The sequence below is a fragment of the Leopardus geoffroyi genome, chromosome A3 (genome assembly GCF_018350155.1).
Source record: "Leopardus geoffroyi isolate Oge1 chromosome A3, O.geoffroyi_Oge1_pat1.0, whole genome shotgun sequence".
Taxonomy (NCBI): domain Eukaryota; kingdom Metazoa; phylum Chordata; class Mammalia; order Carnivora; family Felidae; genus Leopardus; species Leopardus geoffroyi.
In genome coordinates this window covers 31547697-31566340 of record NC_059336.1, presented here as the reverse complement: position 1 = coordinate 31566340, position 18644 = coordinate 31547697, and positions in this window count along the sequence as shown.

Here is an 18644-nt window from a genome sequence, read left to right as displayed (position 1 = left end):
AATGGAGAACCATGGGGCACCTGGGTGACTCAGTTAAGCGTTTGACTTCAGCTCAGGTCATGATCTTAAACTCTGTGAGTTCGAGCCCCGCGTTGGGCTCTGCTGACAGCTCAGAGCCTGGAGCCCACTTTGGATTCTGTGACTTCCCCCTCTGCCCTTCTGCCTCTTGTGCTCTGTCTCTCTCTCAAAAGTAAATAAACATTAAAAAAATAAATGGAGAACCAACGTTGAGAGCGCATTTGCACGTCAGGATGCTATGTGCCGCTCCTCTGAGGTGTGGACAGTTGGGCTGGTACCGTTTGACTCAGACGTTCCCAAATGACCCTCCCATCGGCTGCCTGGCAGGCCAGCTGCTCTTCAGAAAGATTGGGTGCCGCCTGGTGAGCCGAGTCTCCGCCTGGCACCCTCTGCTCAGGCCATTGAACCCAGTTCCCAGGCATCCTGTAAGTTCCCTCCAGGGTCCTGCCGTGTCCCCTGCCAGCTGGCACAGAAGAGCCTGCTGTTCCTGGTGCGATGAGGGAAGCTGGTAGGGGGACAATAACAGTTTTGACTTTCTGCTGACCTTCCAAGTGCCCTAAACTAAACTCACCTGGGTTGTCTTGTGTCCTCTAAACTCCTATCTTGAGGCCTCTCTCCTAGGTAGAGTCCCACAGGCTCCTGGCCTCACATTATGGTTTAATGCCAAGGGTAGGAGGGGTAGACCGAATCCTGTTAGCTGGGAGCTGTTGGACAAATTACGTCTTGAGCTTCAGTGTCCTTATCTAGTGGGGGATAAACCAAGTCCTGTCTCCTAGGGTAGTTGTGAAGATTAGGTTAATGTGGGAGGGGGTTTCAACCAGAGCCTGGCACGTAGTAAGCACTCAGTAAATGGAGGCTGCGGTCTGAGAAGGTGAAGACAATCACCCCTTCGGCTTCAGGGAGCGGGGCCTGGGGTGAGGCTCGGGAGGGGAGAAAGCCCATCCGTATCCCTGGGGCCAACCTGAAGAATCTTCTGTTCCGTGGCCGAACTGCCCTGGCTGGCGTTGGGCAGAGCTGGCGTGGTGGTCGGCCCCAGCTGAGGCAGGGCTCCCCTGACGGAACCGGAGGTGTGACGAGGTCTCCGGACCCTGGCCCCTCTCCAGCATGCAGCTGGGAGGCTGTGTGCTCCAGTCCCATGGAACGAGAGGCAAGGGAAAGGACCAAAGCACCGCAGTGCGGCCAACGGAGGCCCTGCCCGGGAAGGCCCTGCAGAGAGGGCCCTGGAGACCAGAGGTGGTGCAGCTGTAGTGCTATCGGACCGTGTCACCCTGGAGCTTGGCCTTCCCTCGCCTTTCTTCCCGTGGTCCCTAGTTTCACCTCACTCTCCACTGTCCCTCCTCAGTCTTGCCCCTTGCTATTCAAAGTGTGGCCTGTGGACCAGGAGTTAGATATGCAGAAGCTTGGGCCTGCCCCAGCCCTGCCAAATCCAAACCTGCATTTAAACAAGACGTTCAGGGGGTGCACTGCGTGTCAGTGCCTGAGAAGCAATGATTTGGTGCCCTGTGCCTCCTAATCTGTTTCCTCCCTTTGGGGCTAGACCTCCCCTTAGCAGCACCAATGGCTGAGGGTGGGGGGGCACCCAGAATTTGTAGCTCCTCCTCCTTGATCCACCATTACTCTCCAGCTGAAACAGTAACTCCCAGTGTCTTGAGGAAGGTTCCTAGAAATGGCCTGGACACGACGCAAGAAGGTTTTGTGAAGATCCTTTGTGTGAGCAGTGAGAAATCAAAGTGGAAGTCCCGCAGATGGGGAAGGGCCATGGCAGGAGGGGAAGCACACTCTAGTGTTCCGGAGGTAGTGTAATTTAGGACCCAGTGAGAGGCAGGATCTGTTTTCCGGCAGTTTCAATGGAAGCCAGGCCTGGTGGCTTAGTTTACCCTGAACACTGGAGGTGCTGGCTTTCCTCCCTGGCTGGGTGGGTCTCCAGTGCCTCCATTCTTTCATCCCTCTCACTAACTGGAGAAGAGCCAAGTAGAAAATGCTCCAGTCGTGGCTCAAGTGCTCATCTTTTGAGAGGGTTTTCCCTGGGATTAGTATCCACAGAGTTTGCGCTTAGACCAGCACCCTCGGGACCAGTGCCCCCCCCCCCCAACTGAAAAGGTGACAACGGTGGAATCACCCAACACCGCTAGCAGGGTTTGTGGCCTGGCAGAGTTGGGAAGGTGACTGGCACCGGGCAAGAGTTGTAACCATGAGGAGCTGGGGCTGAGTCACGTCTCTGGATATAACTGCAGGTTCCTGTCCCCTGAGCCGTGATGTGAGCCTTTTAAGACTTAAGAACATACTGACAGGGTACTTGCTGAGAGTTCCAAGTTTCCCCTTCTTGGGCATGTCAGAATAATGCCAAGTATTTCCCCATTTAATGGCGGAGGGCAGCCACAGTGACACCAAAAGAGCACGGAATGATGCTGGCCCAAGATCAAGGACTCCTGCTCATTCTGAACATTGACTCAAGATGGTCTTCCTCTGTATTGCTCTCCCGGTGTTTACGCCCCGCCTCCAGCAAGGGGCCGGGGAGTCTTTCTCCTCCAGTCTTATCTCATCGATTGGCCCTAAAAGAAGTTAACTTCTCAAAGCACAGAGATCGGGGTCTTGCAATGTAGAAGAACAAGGCAGGCACAAAGTCTCTAGAGTCACATAGGTTTGGGGCAGAGCAGATTACATTTACTTTCCAAGGCCCGGGTCACCAAAACTTGAAACCTGAGAGTACATTGGGAGCAAAATATCTCCTTATTAAAACAAATCAACTTGGAAACATTAACCAAAAAAGTAGACCACAAAGCTTAGAAGGCAGCTCTGTTTTCAGTCCCAGCCTTAATCTAATCTTATTTTATCTCCAGACTTTGTTTTAAATCTGTCTGTTAATTCACCTTGAATTCTACTTTTTTTAAAAGTTGATTTTGAGAGAGAGATAGAGGCGGGGGGGGGGGGGTGGCAGGCAGAGAGAAGGGGGAGAAAGAGAGAATCCTGTGCAGGTTCAGCACTGTCAGCGCAGAGCCCAATGTGAGACTCGAACTCACGAACTGCAAGATCATGACCTGAGCTGAAATCAAGAGTCAGATGCTTAATCAACTGAGCCACCCAGGCACCCCATGAATTCTACTTTTAAGTTGATTCATGGAATGTTTTATGGGCACCTACTGTAGACATTTGCCAGGCATCAAAAAAGAATCGTGGACTTCCTCCAGAAGTTTGCAACTTAGGGAGAAGAGATCCATACCTGAACTAGCTAACCAAATGTAATAAGTAATATTAATACATGCTAATTTAGAAAAGTGTTGCTCTGCTAAGTGGATTAGAAAGGAAAGGAGGTTCAGCAGGCTCTGAAGGGCCTGGTGGAGACAGGACTTGAGCTAGACCCCGGGCAGGTGGGAAGGAACTTGGGCTGAACCCCAACTGGCATTGGGTGTGCTGTGTCCAGGCAGGGCACTGGGAGAGTGGGGATTAGGTTGCCTAGATTAAGTGGGACTAGGTTGTGACCAGCTAAGGAATGAGAAGCTATGAGAGTTTTCTTTTTAAATTTTGTTTTCTTTTTCTCAAAACGATCAGCGCACATATCTTACGAAGTTAAATAGTTACACCAGGCTCGTTATGAAAATCAGCAGTTCTTAGCAACCCCTTCTGCCTCGTCCTCCAAGGGACAAACCACCCTCCTTCTGTTCTTCTGCCTGAATCTCTTTGTATTGACTTTGAGAGTTCAACAAAAAGTGTTTATATTACCCCTTCGCAATTTTTCAGTACTAGGCCTAATCAATTGACTTTATCTGGTAGAAAATGGAGATTTTGCTCTGTTCCCTCCTTGTCTCCCATCATACTCACATCCTTGCATTCGTCCCTTTCCTCCGCATAATGGCGTGACTCAGATCGGATCAACATTAAATGTTGACGTGACTAAGAATATATAAACCCTATTTGCAGCTTAGCCAGGACACGTATTATGACTTACTTCTCCCCTCTGGCACAACCTTTAGTTTTCCCTGGAGTTAACAATCCTGTCGTTTGTTTACTTTCTACGTAACTGTCACTAATTCAAGCCATTCGATCCCACCATTTCCATGTGCATCCCCTGGAATTCTATCCGTGTCATCTTGAACTCTCTCTGGAGCCTGCTGCCCTGTTCTCTGCCTGCTTATTGTCCCCCAGAGGTGAGGATGTGACTGCAATGCCTTCGGCTTCCCATGTGACTTCTGTGGAGATGTCTGGTGCCCCTCCGATTCTCGGTTCTTCCTTTTGTTACTGTTTTTCTCCCTGGATGCTGTAGGATGGCATTCAGTGTTCTGACATTTCACAATGACATGTCTTGTTGATGGCCTGTTTTTCTCCAGCACAGGCACTCTGGAAGCTCACATGTTTTAGTGTTAGGGGATTTTCTGAAATCAATTTCTTTGATAAGCTCCTTCACTCAAAGGCCTCTGTTTTCTGTTTCTGGGATTGTTTCTTTAGCCATTGGTCCTTACCTTTTCTCTCCTATTTTTCACATTTTGCCTTTTTTCCATAGTTTGTCTTTTTGATGTCCTTTATGGAAGGTTTACTTAGCTCTGTCTTCCAACTCTTCTGTCATACCTTCTGGTTTTTTGCTATCGTGGTTTTAATGTCCAAAGACTCTCTTCAGAGTTCTGGGTGTTCTTTTTATGGCAACAAAATTTTATTTTGTGGCCATAACATCTTTTCTTATCTCAATATATTATCAACATAAACATTCTGGACACCTGAATCAGGTGAATGAATCAGGGCACCTGGCTGACTTAGTCAGTAGAGCGTGCGACTCTTGACCTTGGGGTTGTGAGTTCAAGCCCCACGTTGGGTATAGATCTTATTTAAGAAAAAAAAAAAAAAAAGACATAAAGATTCACTTATCAGCATGGCAGTCAGAATGGTCCTTTGAAAATATGTCCTATCATGTCATTCCTCTCAAAATACCTCCTTGGTGGCTCTGCATCTGACTCACAGAAAAACCCTGTGTCCCTGTAGTGGCTGATGTGGTCTGACATGATCTCTCCTCCCCCTGGCCTCCCTGTCATGGGCTGTTCCACCTCCTGCTCACTCTGTTCCAGCCATACCAGCCTCCTCAGTGTTCCCACCTTGGCACCTTGGCCTTACCTATTCCTTCTGCCCAGAATCCCTCACTCCTTCCAGGTTTTGCCCAGATTGCATCTTCTCGGTAAGGCATGCCTTGGCCTCCATGATAATACTGCAACCTGCCCACACTCGCATCCCACCCCTGCCTACAGCATCAGCACTCCCGGTCTCCCTTCTCCTGCCCGACTCTATGCTACCCATAGCAATTGTCACTTTCTAGCTCACTATTTAATTTTACTTATTGTGTGTGTTCTTCATTGCTTTCTGTCCTATTCCACTCCCTCACCCCACACCACTGAGAAGGGCAAACACCTGTTTTGTTCACTGATGTTCTCAGCACCTCAGAACCATGCTTGGCACAAGGGGCACTGGTAGTCTTTGTTGAGTGAAAAGATTTGTTGAATGAATGAATGAATGTCTTTGAGGATATTCATGGTTTGTTTTTGGAGTTTCCTTCTCCCTGCATGCCTTTCTTTTCTCTAGGTTGCTTTTTCTATTTCTTCACTTCAGTCTCTATCTCTCAGGTGATCCATGACTGTCAGCTCATGTTACAGAGTCAGGATACAAAACCCAGTGCAGCTTCTGTGCCTGGGGAAGGGCCTTGTTGACTATGGGATCTTCTGCAGGGACCATTCATTGGGGAATACTCGTGGTCAATAACTTTCGATCTTTCCTTGAGGCTGGTCTTTCCCAGACAGGGCTGGCCACCAGTGCCTGAGAACAAAGTTGGCAACAAGAGTTGGGAGTCTCGACATTCGGTCTGTAGACTTTTACTTACTTAACTCCCCGTTCTCAGTATGCTGCTCTCACCTCACCTGTAAATGGTATCTCCCAGCCTCTCGGTCAAAAACCCTGATTTCACAAACCCTCTGCAAAGAGCAAGCTTCCAGATTTCTGCAAGGGTATTGGAGTGATCTTTGCCCTGTTTCTTAGAGTTGGGGAGGAGAGGTCGGGTTTAACTCATTTTATTTTTCACTTTTTATTGAAGTATAGCATACATAAAAGTACACAAATCAAAAGCTTGTTGTATTTTCGTAAACACATAAAGTCTAATTTTTAACTAGACGTTTTAGCCAATCCATTCATGTATGCTTGACCTCAACTCCACTTTTATTTTATTTTTTTTTATTTATTTTTATTTTTTATTTTTTATTTTTTTCAACGTTTATTTATTTTTGGGACAGAGAGAGACAGAGCATGAACGGGGGAGGGGCAGAGAGAGAGGGAGACACAGAATCGGAAACAGGCTCCAGGCTCTGAGCCATCAGCCCAGAGCCCGACGCGGGGCTCGAACTCACGGACCGCGAGATCGTGACCTGGCTGAAGTCGGACGCTTAACCGACAGCGCCACCCAGGCGCCCCTCAACTCCACTTTTAGAGGCACTTGGCATCATCAACTCCCTGAGTTTGGCAGGGGGGGGGGGGGTCCTATTATAAACTCATGCTGCTTCTCTGCTTTTTCACTTTCTCTTCTGCAATCAGGATTCCTCATTCTCTAGCAAATGGGACAAAGGTCAGAGTGGGTCAGTCTGCACAGCCTGCTTGTCCCTGAGAAGCTGAACCGCTCTCCCAGGACTGCCCGGGGTCCTAAGGTCTGTGTTGGCCCTGGGTGAAAGGAATCTAGCTGTTGGTGTCCCAGCAAAGCTACACACGAACGTTTTTTCTCTTTGCTCTCTGTGCCACAGATGAGAGGGAAAGTGAGCGATGATTTCAGTAACTGAGCCCTGATTTTCTTCCTCTTGCCTCCCCCCGTTCTTGTATGTGGGCCCGTTTTCTTATCCCCCCCTTCCTGCTCTCCTACACGGATCCATACCACGGGCTCTTTGCTCGTACCATGTTTCCTTCTTCCCCCAAACCCTTGCAGGGCCTGGATTCTGCTGTGTTCCCACCACCCACGCGCAGAGAAGCTTGTGTCATCAACATTATACTTGCTGCTTGGACCTCCAATCACCAGTGGCCTCTCTGTCATTCAACCCAGTTGCTAGGCCTTTGCTCTCGCTTCTGCTGGCCTAGCCAAGTTAAAAGACATGGGCACCACTTCACTCATTAACTTATTTACCACAACTGCTCAATAAATATATGTTATGCCACTCTCAAAACAGGACTAGCTTCCTTCCTTTTCAATCTCTACCCTGGAAAGGACTCTTGTTTCTTTTCTTTAAGGGAAATTGAACTAGAACTCATTGTGTTTGGGGCACCTAGGTAGCTCGGTTGAGCGTCTGGCTCTTGGTTTCGGCTCAGGTCATGATCTCACGGTTCATGAGTTCAAGCCCTACATTGGGCTCTGTGCTGACAGTGCAGAGGCTGCTTGGAATTCTCTCTCTCCCTCTCTCTCTCTCTCTCTCTCTGCCCCTCCCCTGCTCACACTCTCTCCCTCCCTCTCTCTCTCTCTCCTTCAAAATAAATAAAAACTTAAAAAACAATTTTTTTTTAATGTTTGTTTATTTTTGAAGGAGAAAGAGCGAGCGAGCACAAGTGGGGGGAAGGGAAGAGAGAGAAGGAGGCACAGAATCTGAAGTAGGCTCCACACTCTGAGCTGTCAGCACAGAGCCTGACATGGGGCTTGAACCCACCAACGGTGAGATCATGATCTGAGGCGAAGTCGGACACTTAACTGACTGAGCCACCCAGGCGCCCCAATAAATAAAAACTTAAAAAAAAAAAAAGAATTGTGTTCGAAGCTTTGTTTTGTTTTGTTTTTTTAAAAACGTCCTGTTGCTCTTTGAGATCCTTAGAAAGCCTTGAAGAGCCAGATCTGGCAAAGATCAGGTCCTGAGGCCCAAAACCCTGATTGACAGTCTGCAATGAGGGTAGAAGGCAGCAGGTCAAAGGCGTGGTTGTCTGTGGTCCAGGAAGGAGACAGATGCGTGTTGAAATATCTCCGGACGCAGCCAAGACTGCGAGAGTGTCTCTGGTCATCTGGGATCAGCCTGGGGTTTCCCTGCTACCTGGTCATTTTCCAGGCTTTGAAAAATCATAATTTATTTAAATATGGAACTGTATTAAAATTACCCACTCACCTCCAAAGCTAGTATACTCTTTCAGGAAAAAAAAAAAAAGTATAATATAAAAATATGTAGATTCTTTTTAAACCCTTTTCATTGTGAAATATAATACATATACAGAAAAGTGCACAAAACATAAATGTATAGCTTAAATAATTGTAAAGTGAAAACTCAAGGAAGCACCTGTCAAGTCAAGAAGCACCACAAGGGCGTCCCGGGCAGGTGGGGCAGGGCTGACAAGAAGGTAAGAGGCGACAAAGCAGATGTGGCCTGAGAGCTGCCGGCTCCTTATTGCCAAGATATTCTAACAGGAGGGGCCTTGGAGAGAGCGCAGGCAGGTGAGATCTTGGAGAGCCCTCTGTGCCATGGGGAAGAGGCTAGCCCCCCGTCCCCTACCCCAGCTGGGCGTCCAGCCCTTCTCTTCACTCTCAGCTCATCCTCTAAATCTGGCAAATAACCCAGAGAAAGTATGACTTTCCTTTGAGGCTAGAAGATTAGAACAGAAAATCCCGGTCTTTGATCAGCCCATGAAACTCCTGACACTGGATAAAAACAGACTCTTGTGGGTAAAGATGAAAAGAGTCACATGAAAAGATTCAGGAACACAAAAGAAAATGGAGCAGGAAATGAGAGGAGCGTTGCTTCCAGTAACGGGAAGTGTGTCCCAAAAGGAGATTCATGTTTGTGGTGAGATTGGAGAGGACATTGGAGGGGCCACCTGGAGTCTGGGAATTCTGCTTTCAGATGAATACTGCTTTCTACTCAGGAGTAGATACTCAGAGAAGAGAATGTTAGGTACCGTTTTTTTCTTTCTTAGTTTTATTTACTTAGTAATTATTTTTTAAGGTTTATTTATTTTGAGAGAGAGAGGGAGAGTGCACACAAGCAGGGGAGGGGCAGAGAGAGAGAGAGAGAGAGAAAGAGAGAGAGAGAGATAGAATCCCAAGCAGGCTCTGCCATGTCAGTGCCAAGCCCAACATGGGGCTCGACCTCACGAACTGCGAGATCATGACCTGAGCCTAAATCAAGAGTCAGACGTTCAGCACACTGAGCCACCCAGGCGCCTCATAAATTTATTTTAGTAATCTCTATACCCAGCATGGGGATTGAACTTATGACCCCGAGATCAAGAGTTGCATGCTCCTCCAACTGAGCCAGCCAGGTGCCCCGAGAATGTTAAGCACAACTTGATGTGAGAGTTTAAAAATGAAAATGAAATGTACTTTTAGAATAAAATATAAATTCCTAAAATTGACTCAGTAAGAAATGGAAAACCTGAATAGACCCACTAACTCTAAGGGTTAGGAAAGGGGTCGCCAAAGGTCTTATTCATCCAAATTTTGGACCCAGATGGACAATAGCATGGAAATTTTCTAGCAAATCTTCAAGAGAGGCTATCGATAATTGTTACATTCTAGAATCTTAAGCATGAGAAAATTTTATAAGCCTAGTATAACCCCTTATCAAGTCTTATCTAAATGAATTTTTTAAAAAAGTACACACAAAACTCACTTATAAATACTGTTTTTAAAATTGTAAATAGGGGCTCAGTCGGTTAAGCCTCTGACTTCAGCTCAGGTCATGATCTCATGGTTCATGGGTTCGGGCCCCACGTCAGGCTCTGTGCTGACAGCTCAGACCCTGGAGCCTGCTTGGGATTCTGTGTCTCTCCCTCTTTCTGCCCCTCCCCGACCCGTGCTCTATCTTTCAAAAATAAATAAACATTAACAAAAAAATTTTTAATTGTAAATAAGCTATAAGCTCAAATTCAGCTATGAGTTAAACAGGCAAAGTCGAAAGTGTATTAAAATCTTTTCTGTACTACATTCCTTTAATAGGTTAGAAGACAAAAATCATATGACCCTCCTGATAGGTGCCAAAGGCATTAGACAAAATTCGACATCTACTCCTGATTTAATAACAAAACTCTCTAACCAGCTTCAAATAGATAAACCTTGACATCATAAAAGCATGAAGAATCAATGGCAAATGTCATACAGTAAAATGCCAGATGCATTCCCATTAAAATCAGAAACAAGGTATGGTGTCCATTAACACCTCTCATTCTGGTTACACAAAGCAAAAGTGGGCATGAATCTCATTTCATAGACTCAAGTTTGCAGGACATACGGTGTTCGATTTTTTCTGCCTTTTAAATAACTCCACTGAATTTCAACCACGGGTCACCATTCCCCCAGGTGCCTGAGATTTACTCTTGGCCATTATGGGAGGGTCTCCTTGCCGCCAGGTTAGCCATCTTAGTGGCAGGAGGGGAGTGTCCAGTGGTGTCAAGGTCTTCGGGAGAGGAAGCATCTGGCCCTTGTGTTTCCACACTATTATTTGCTGAGATGTCCTTTGTCTTGTCGAGACCTTAGGCATTGGTCCATACATGTACCCATGGTGTTGTCCCTTGTTCTCAGCTGCACATTTCCTTCCCCCCTCCCTCCCTCCCTTCCACTTTCTCTCTCTCTTCCTTCCTCTTTCTTTCTTTCTTTCTTTCTTTCCCTCTCATCCTTCCTCCCTCCCTCCCTTCCTTCCTTCATTTCTTCCTTCCTCCCTCCCTTCCTTCCTTCCTTCATTTCTTCCTCCCTTCCTCCCTCCCTTCCTTCCTTCCTTCCTTCATTTCTTCCTTCCTCCCTTCCTCCCTTCCAACTGAAGGATAGCTGACCCAATATTAAGCAAGTATATAAGGTATACATCATAGTGATTCAACAAGTCTATACAGTATGCTCTGCTCACCACGAAGTGTATCAACTGCACATTTCCCTAAAGTCTCTGCCCCCGAGCTCCTTCTGCACCCCAGCTGGGCACGCGAGGACATCAGGTGGCCCTTGGGCCTACATAGTGGGAGTTTCCAAGGTTCTTCACTGCCTTTGGGCTCCTTTCGGATACACAGCAAATTATTCTGCTGCTCCCAGCGGCATGCTGGGTGTGTGGGAAGTGTGTGGGCTGTCTCCAGTCCAGCCGTCTAGCTCTGCCCAGGGCCTTTTCATCTCTCAAAGAAATGATCGAAACTTGCTGCTTCCCAGGCTCTACTTAGAAAAGGGCATGGGCCCCTTCCGATTCCAATTTCCCAGTCTGTCAAGGGTATCTGTTGTTCTCCGCTGGCAGCTCTCCTCTCCCATCCCCCGCCCTCCATTTACAGAGCATCTGGGGGCGGGGCCAGGACGCTGGGACACATTTGAGGTCTTGAACCCACTTGCTTCCTTCTAACTCTCCTCTTTTCTCTCAATCCAGAACCTTTTGGTTAATCTAAAGAAGTTAATCTAAAGATCAAACAAGGTGGGGTGAAGAATCATTTTACTTCCGGTTGTCATGGATCAATATTTTTGGTCTATACACTGTTCGATGAAGCCAGTCGGCCATTCACGCGTCTGGATATTGTGGCAACATCGAATTGCTATAAAAGTTTCTAAATGATTCCTCTCCAGATATGTACCTAACTCATCATGGCCCAGTGACAAACAGCTCACGGGCCAGCAGTGGTCAGAGGCCACACTGAGTAACCCGGTATAAGGGCTCAGTCACCTCCTCATCTGTTCTTCTAAATGTGGTAAAGACATTCAAAAATAAAAATTCCAAGAACTTGACTTCCTTTCCCTGTGCATTTTGCTGTGTCACCCCTTCCTTAAGCCAGTAGGCACCGAACACCCTAGCTGCTGCCAGGCTGGAGAGCAGTGGTCATGAGATCACAGAAAATAGTGGAAATGAAAATCGCATCGGTTCACACAGCAAGTTTCACTCTTGCTGCAGAAATGAGAAGTATAAGATTTTTTTTTAATGGTGAAAGCGAGATATTAATCATAATTTGTAAATAAGTAAATGTAAATCAATGTACAACCTACCAAACACTCGGGGTGCCTGTTTGGCTCAATTGGTTAAGCGTCAGACTCTTGATTTCCTCGGGTAATGACCCCAGGGTTGTAGGGCCCCCTCTGAGCATGGAGCCCTCTGAGATTGTCTCTCTCTCTTCCTCTGTCCCACCCTCTCTCCCTCTCTCACTCTCAAAAAAAGGAAAAAAAATCTTAAAAAAAAAAGAAAATATCATTAATTTGGGGCGCCTGGGTGGCTCAGTTGGTTAAGCAATGGACTCTGGATTTTGGCTCAGGTCATGATCTCAAGGTTTGTGAGATCTAGCCCCAAGTCAGGCTCTGTGCTGATAGCACGGAGCCTACTTGGGATCCTCTCTCTCTCTCTCTCTCTCTCTGCCCCTCCCCTGCCAAATAAATAAACTTTTTTTTTTTTAAAGAAAGTTCAGTAGGATAAATGGTTACAAAGAATATCAAGCTCAAGAGCGCTTCTCCTGTATTAGAATAATGCCTAGAAAACAATACAGGAAGGGTCTCACTCACAGCAACTATGAAACAAAATATTTGGAGATCAAATGAATAGGAAGTTACTGAATATATTTGGAGAAAATCATACCACCTGAGGCAAATACTCAGAAAATTTTATTACTAGCAATTCTGTATTGTGAAGAGACACAAATTTGTCTCCAATGCCATCCCCTTCTAATCAAAATCACACAAGATGGGGGGGAACACTTGACAAAGTAATTTTCAAATCAGTCTAGAGATCAAGGACGATAATAGCCAGAAAAATTTGTCAAAGAAGAATCTGGTAAAAGTACTTACCCTCTTTTTCTTTTTTTAATGTTTATTTTTGAGAGCGAATGCAAGTGGGGGAGGGGCAGAAAGAGAGAGGGAGAGAGAGAATCCCAAGCAGGCTCTGTGCTGTCAGCAAAGAGCCCCATGTGAGGCTTGAACTCACAAACCGTGAGATCATAACCTGAGCCAAGATCAAGAGTTGGATGTTTCACAGACTGAGCCACCCAGGAGCAATGGTCCTCTTTGATATTAAACAGCATTATAGAGGCGCCTGGGTGGCTCAGTCGGTTGGGCGTCTGACTTCGGCTCAGGTCGTGATCTTGCAGTTTGTGAGTTGGAGCCCCGCGTCCAGCTCTGTGCTGACAGCTCAGAGCCTGGAGCCTGTTTCAGATTCTGTGTCTCCCTCTCTCTCTGCCCCTCCCCCACACATGCTCTGTCTCTATCAAAAATAAATAAATGTAAAAAAAAATTAAATAACATTATAAAGCTACAGAAATTAAAACAGTAACTCTGCATAGGCATCGAGAGGGAAATCAATGGAACAGAAAGATTATCCCGAAAAAGACCTGAAGGTCAATAGAAATTTACTGTAGGATAAAGGGACAATGAGAATTAAGAGAGAAAGGGTGGATTATTTACTAAAGGGTGTTAGAATAACGGATTAACAAATCTGCCCCGTCCTCCTGGGCCCCTGTTTGGATTATACTTCCACATTCCTTCAGGCTGGGTGTCACCACGTGATGGGCACTGGCCAACAGAGTGTGAGTCTGAGTGATGGGTGTCACTTCTGAGAAGAAGCTGGAAGAGCCATTACACAATTTCCCTCTGCCTCAGTCCCCGAGTGAGGACAATGCACAGCAGAATCCCCAGCTGACCCATGATGAGCACACAGCGTGAGAGGTTTTAAGCCACAGGACTTGGGGGGTTCTGTTATGCAGCTTACCCTGACTGGTACAATTGCTATGTCATAGCTCACACTTCACAGCTCTCAGAAGAAAAACAAGTCACACTCATGTATTAGAAATGCAAATCATTCTTGTTTACTGGGAGTATCTGTGCTTTTTTTTTTTAACAATCTTTAGAAAAAAATTTTTTTAACGTTTATTTATTTTTGAGAGACAGATCGTGAGCAGGGGAGGGGCAGAGAGAGAGGGAGACACAGAATCCGAAGCAGGTTCCAGGCTCTGAGCTGTCAGTACAGAGCCTGACTCGGGGCTCCAACCCACGAACCGTGAGATTGTGACCTGAGCTGAAGTCGGATGCTCAACCGGCTGAGCCACCCAGGCACCCCATATCTATGCTTTCAAAGCGGGTATTGAGAGAAGGTACTGCCTATCCAAAAGAACAAAGTGCTGTATGCAGGACCGGCCACGGAATTGGTGGGCCCCATTGCAAAAGGAAAATACAGGTCCCGTGGGGCGCCTGGGAGGCTCAGTCGGCTCAGGTCATGATCTCACGGCTCATGAGTTCTAGCTCTGTGTGGGGCTCTGTGCTGACAGCCTGGAGCCTGCTTCAGATTCTGTGTCTCCCTCTCTCTCTGCCCCTTCCCTGCTCCCACTCTGCCTCTCTCTCCCTCAAAATAAATTTTTTTAAAAATTAAAAAAAAATCAATAAAATACAGGTCCCTCGAGGGGCACCTGGCTGGCCCAGTCGGTGGAGCAAGTGACTCTTAATCTCAGGGATGTAAGTTCGAGCCCCACATTGGGTGTGGAGATTACTTAAAAACAAAATCTTGGGACGCCTGGGTGGCTCTCAGTTAGGTTAGGCGTCTGACTCTTGATTTCAGCTCGGGTCATGAACTCACGGTTTGTGAGTTCAAGCTGTGTGTCAGGCTCCAGGTCATGAACTCGCGGTTTGTGAGTTCAAGCTCTGTGTCAGGCTCCGTGCTGACAGCGCAGAGCCTGCTTGGAATTCTCTCTCCCTCCCTGTCTCTCTGCTCCTTCCCCACTTGTGCACTCGCTCGCTCTCTCTCAAAATAAATAAACTTAACAAAAAAAAAAGCATTAAAAAAAAAAAACCTGAAAGAAAGAAGGAACAGTTCCCTTATTTAAAAATGTCACCTTCTCAGTGATGCTAATCCCCGTCCTCCATGTTCCTTACCCCTTATCCTGATTGATTTTTCTCTTTAATACTTATCACCATCCATCAGGGTTCACTCATTTATATTATTTATGTGTATCTCCTTTACTAGAATGGAATCCATGAGGGCACAGAGTTTTGTCAATTTTTGGCCACCATTGTATCCTCAACATCTAAATGGACAGCACCTGTCATATCGTGACTGCTTAGTAAATATTTGTTGACCAAGTAAATGAATTAAGGGAAATCAATAAGAGTGTATGTAACAGGCATTCACGCATTGGTGGGTCCATCCATTCAATGGTATTTAATGGTAGCCTCTCTGATCACTACGTCATATTATCTTCTGGGGGTGTGATAACAAGCCAAACCACAGCACTCCCTGTCCAGTGATGAAGTTGGGTGCTTGAGTCATTGCTAGAAATCCTGGTAAGAATCCTGTAAGCTTACAGGATGTCATGAGGTTGGACCCCTGCAGGAAAAAAGATTTTTTTTTTTAATCAATTTCACCAGGATATCATTTACAGGCAGAGCAGGCGTGAGCAGGATTGCTGTGAAAGCCAATGCCGATGCCGGATGGGCAGGCCCAGGCGGCCTGAGGGCAGGGCCGGAGAGGCCACACAAAGGAGTAAGCTGCAGGTATGGCCAAGGAACACCCCACAACGGGACTGGATGAGTGTAGCTGTAGAAAGGAGAACAAAGTGTGGTGTTGAGGGGGCCAGTCCAAGAGTGAGGGGGACAAGCATACCCTTTTCCAGTTTCTCCCACAGTGGGGCGTCAACCCCCACCAACCCAAGCTTCACATTGGCCTTGACTCACCTGGCTCTGAGCTGGCCGCCCCGCTTGCCCCGGAGGGTGGGGGTGGGGGAGGGGCGGGGTGGGGGGTTTGCGAACTGCTCCGGAGCTGCCCACTCAGCACAGTCAGTGGTGCCAGGCCTTGGCCTGAACTTGGTTCCATCTCTGTCCCTCAGTAGCGCCTTGATAATGCCCGGGAGCCTGTGGCCTGAGCCAGTGAAGTCAAGACCCGGGGAAGGAAACACAAGGGCTCTCCAGGCTGGCTCCATCGGGGGCTCTGGTGGCAGTTACCACCAGCACCTTGTCCAGACCCTCTGGCAGCCCTCTCACTGGTTAGGCGCCCAACCCTGGGGGCTCCCTGGTCTAGGAAGCCTGCATCTGTGACTTTCGAGGGAAGACTGCCCTGGGGTTCCTGGAGCTATTCCATAGGCACTGGGATTTTGCATCCCCCAGGGCAGCCCTTAATCAGTGAGTGAGAGTTCGGGAGAGGACAGGTCCTGCTTTCCTGCCCGAGGCAAGGATAGCCCTAGGGTATGATCTACACTCAGAGCTTCTTAAGGGACCAGGAGGGGCTCACACTTCACCTGAAATGCCACCGTGGCTCAGCTCTCTCCCTTTCCCCACCTCCTTCTTTTCCCCCCACTCCCTTCCTGGAACCCCTAGAAACCCTCCTCAGTAATCTCTCGCACACAGACCATTTCACGGTCTGTTTCCGGGGAATCTGACCTACGTGACTATGCTGGTTGGCCCAGGTCACTCAGGTCATCAATCCCCACAGGAACCCGGAACTAGATCCTTAGGAAGCTCCAAGCTCATATTCTTACAGCGTCATAACCGGCCAAGAGAAAAGCTCTTCCCCGTCAGCTCCGAATAGAAGGATCCCAGAGGGAGTTCTGCTTGGTCGACATGGATCACGTGTACACCCCTGCAACCATCACCACGGACAGGAAAATGGGGTCCTGAAGACTCCCCAAGAACTACACAATTAGAAAGTGGAGAAGCATGTCCTACATGGTAGGCCTACTATGCCAGTCAGACAAGATAATAAACGGTGATTGCATTTGTGACAATATAGGTTTGGTTGCTTGTGACAGAGATAAAAAAATAATACCACCTTACACACGATAGAAATAGCTTTTTTTTCCTCTCATAGAATGGGACACGGTGGTATGGCATGTCAGCTCTGTGATGTTGCCAGCTCGGGCTCCTTCTGTCTTCTTGCTCTGTGTTGCTTTTAACTGCATGATTCAAGACGGCTCCCCACCCCTCTGCACTGCAGTCACTGTGGTGGAGGAAGGGGAAGGAGAGGGGTGAGCATATTCCTTTGTGTGTGTGTGAATATAACCGAGAACCTATAGCCTTTCTCTCACGTTCCACAGACCAGCATTTCATCACATGGCCACATCTAGCCGCATGGGAGGCTGGGTAGAGCCAACTTTATTCTTGGTAGCCACGTGCGCAACTAAGAAATTATTATTCTGGGACAAGGGGACAAGAATCTTTGGGAGACCACTGGTCTTCCAAGACTTCTTTCAAATACTATATTATGGGCATAGAGGGGAAAAAATGATGAGATTTCAAAAAAATCTCAGGCCACAGTGAAAAAGGAACAACTGCACGTAATTCTTCTCAGTCATATTCTACAAAATGCTTTTTCCAAGGGATGCTGATGGGTGGGGCAGAAAGTCAGGATTCCACAATCAACTGCATTTGGGACGTGCTGGGCTAAACGCTAGTTTGTTCTTGGCTTTTGTTTGTTCTTTTTTTTTTTTTAATTTAAAAAAAATTATTGTATTTATTTAGAGAGGGAGCAAACACACACACGTGAGCGGGAAAGGGGAAGAGAGAGAATTCAAGCAGGCTCCCCCCTGGCAGTGCGGGGCTCCAACTCAACAACCCGTGAGATCACGACCTGAGCCAAAGTCGAGAGTCAGATGCTTAATCCACCGAGCCACTGAGGCACCGAGGTGCCCCTGTCTCTTTGTTTTAAATGACAGGACTTCTCAGAACTGTAAATGTGCTCATGTACACTAGGACCCTCCTGGGGAGGACACAGATTGCTTTCCCACTTCCTGACACTTCTGGGAGGGGTGTTTTCAGGGAACAGGTTGGAAATATGACCTTCAATAGGGGTTACGTTTTCCTCTAGCTCTCTCGATGGTATTTTTCTATTGTAACCCCTACATTTGCAAAGATGTCTACTATATATTTTGTCATTTTTCAGTTTGTTTCTACCAAGACTTCCGTTGTAGGACCCCTGCTGGGTCAGCTCTGGGGAAGGGGAGGGACCTGTGTGCACACGGTCACAAAGGTCTGGAGGAATCTGTGTTCACCTCTATGGCGAGTCGACAAGGTCGATTTGACTGAAGTCAAGTGGCTAGAAAGCTGGTGATGACAGACTAGGAAAAGAAAGCTGACTATCCAGCAGGCACTGAGGAGTGAGTCCTTGAAGGTTTTTGAGAGAGGGGTGATATAATTAAATTTGCATTTGGGGCACCTGGGTGGCTCGGTCAGTTACGTGTCCAACTTCGGCTCAGGTCATGATCTCACAGTTCATGAGTTTGAGCCCCACATCGGGCTCTGAGCTGAGTCTGGAGCCTGCTTTGGATTTTATGTCTCCCTTACTCTCTGCCCCTCCCCTGTTCACGCTTTCTCTCTCTCTCTCTCTCTCAAAAATAAATGAACATTAAAAAATAAATAAGTGGGGCGCCTGGGTGGCGCAGTCGGTTAAGCGTCTGACTTCAGCCAGGTCACGATCTCGCGGTCCGTGAGTTCGAGCCCCGCGTCGGGCTCTGGGCTGATAGCTCAGAGCCTGGAGCCAGTTTCCGATTCTGTGTCTCCCTCTCTCTCTGCCCCTCCCCCGTTCATGCTCTGTCTCTCTCTGTCCCAAAAATAAATAAACGTTGAAAAAAAAATAAATAAATAAATAAGTAAAATTTGCATTTTAGCAAGATTATCGTATGGTGGTAGGTATGACAAACTGGAGATCGTGAGAAAACATACAAAATCAACGATAGTCGTCTTAGCAGCCAACTAAGTCCCAGTGGTGCAGAGGCCCAAT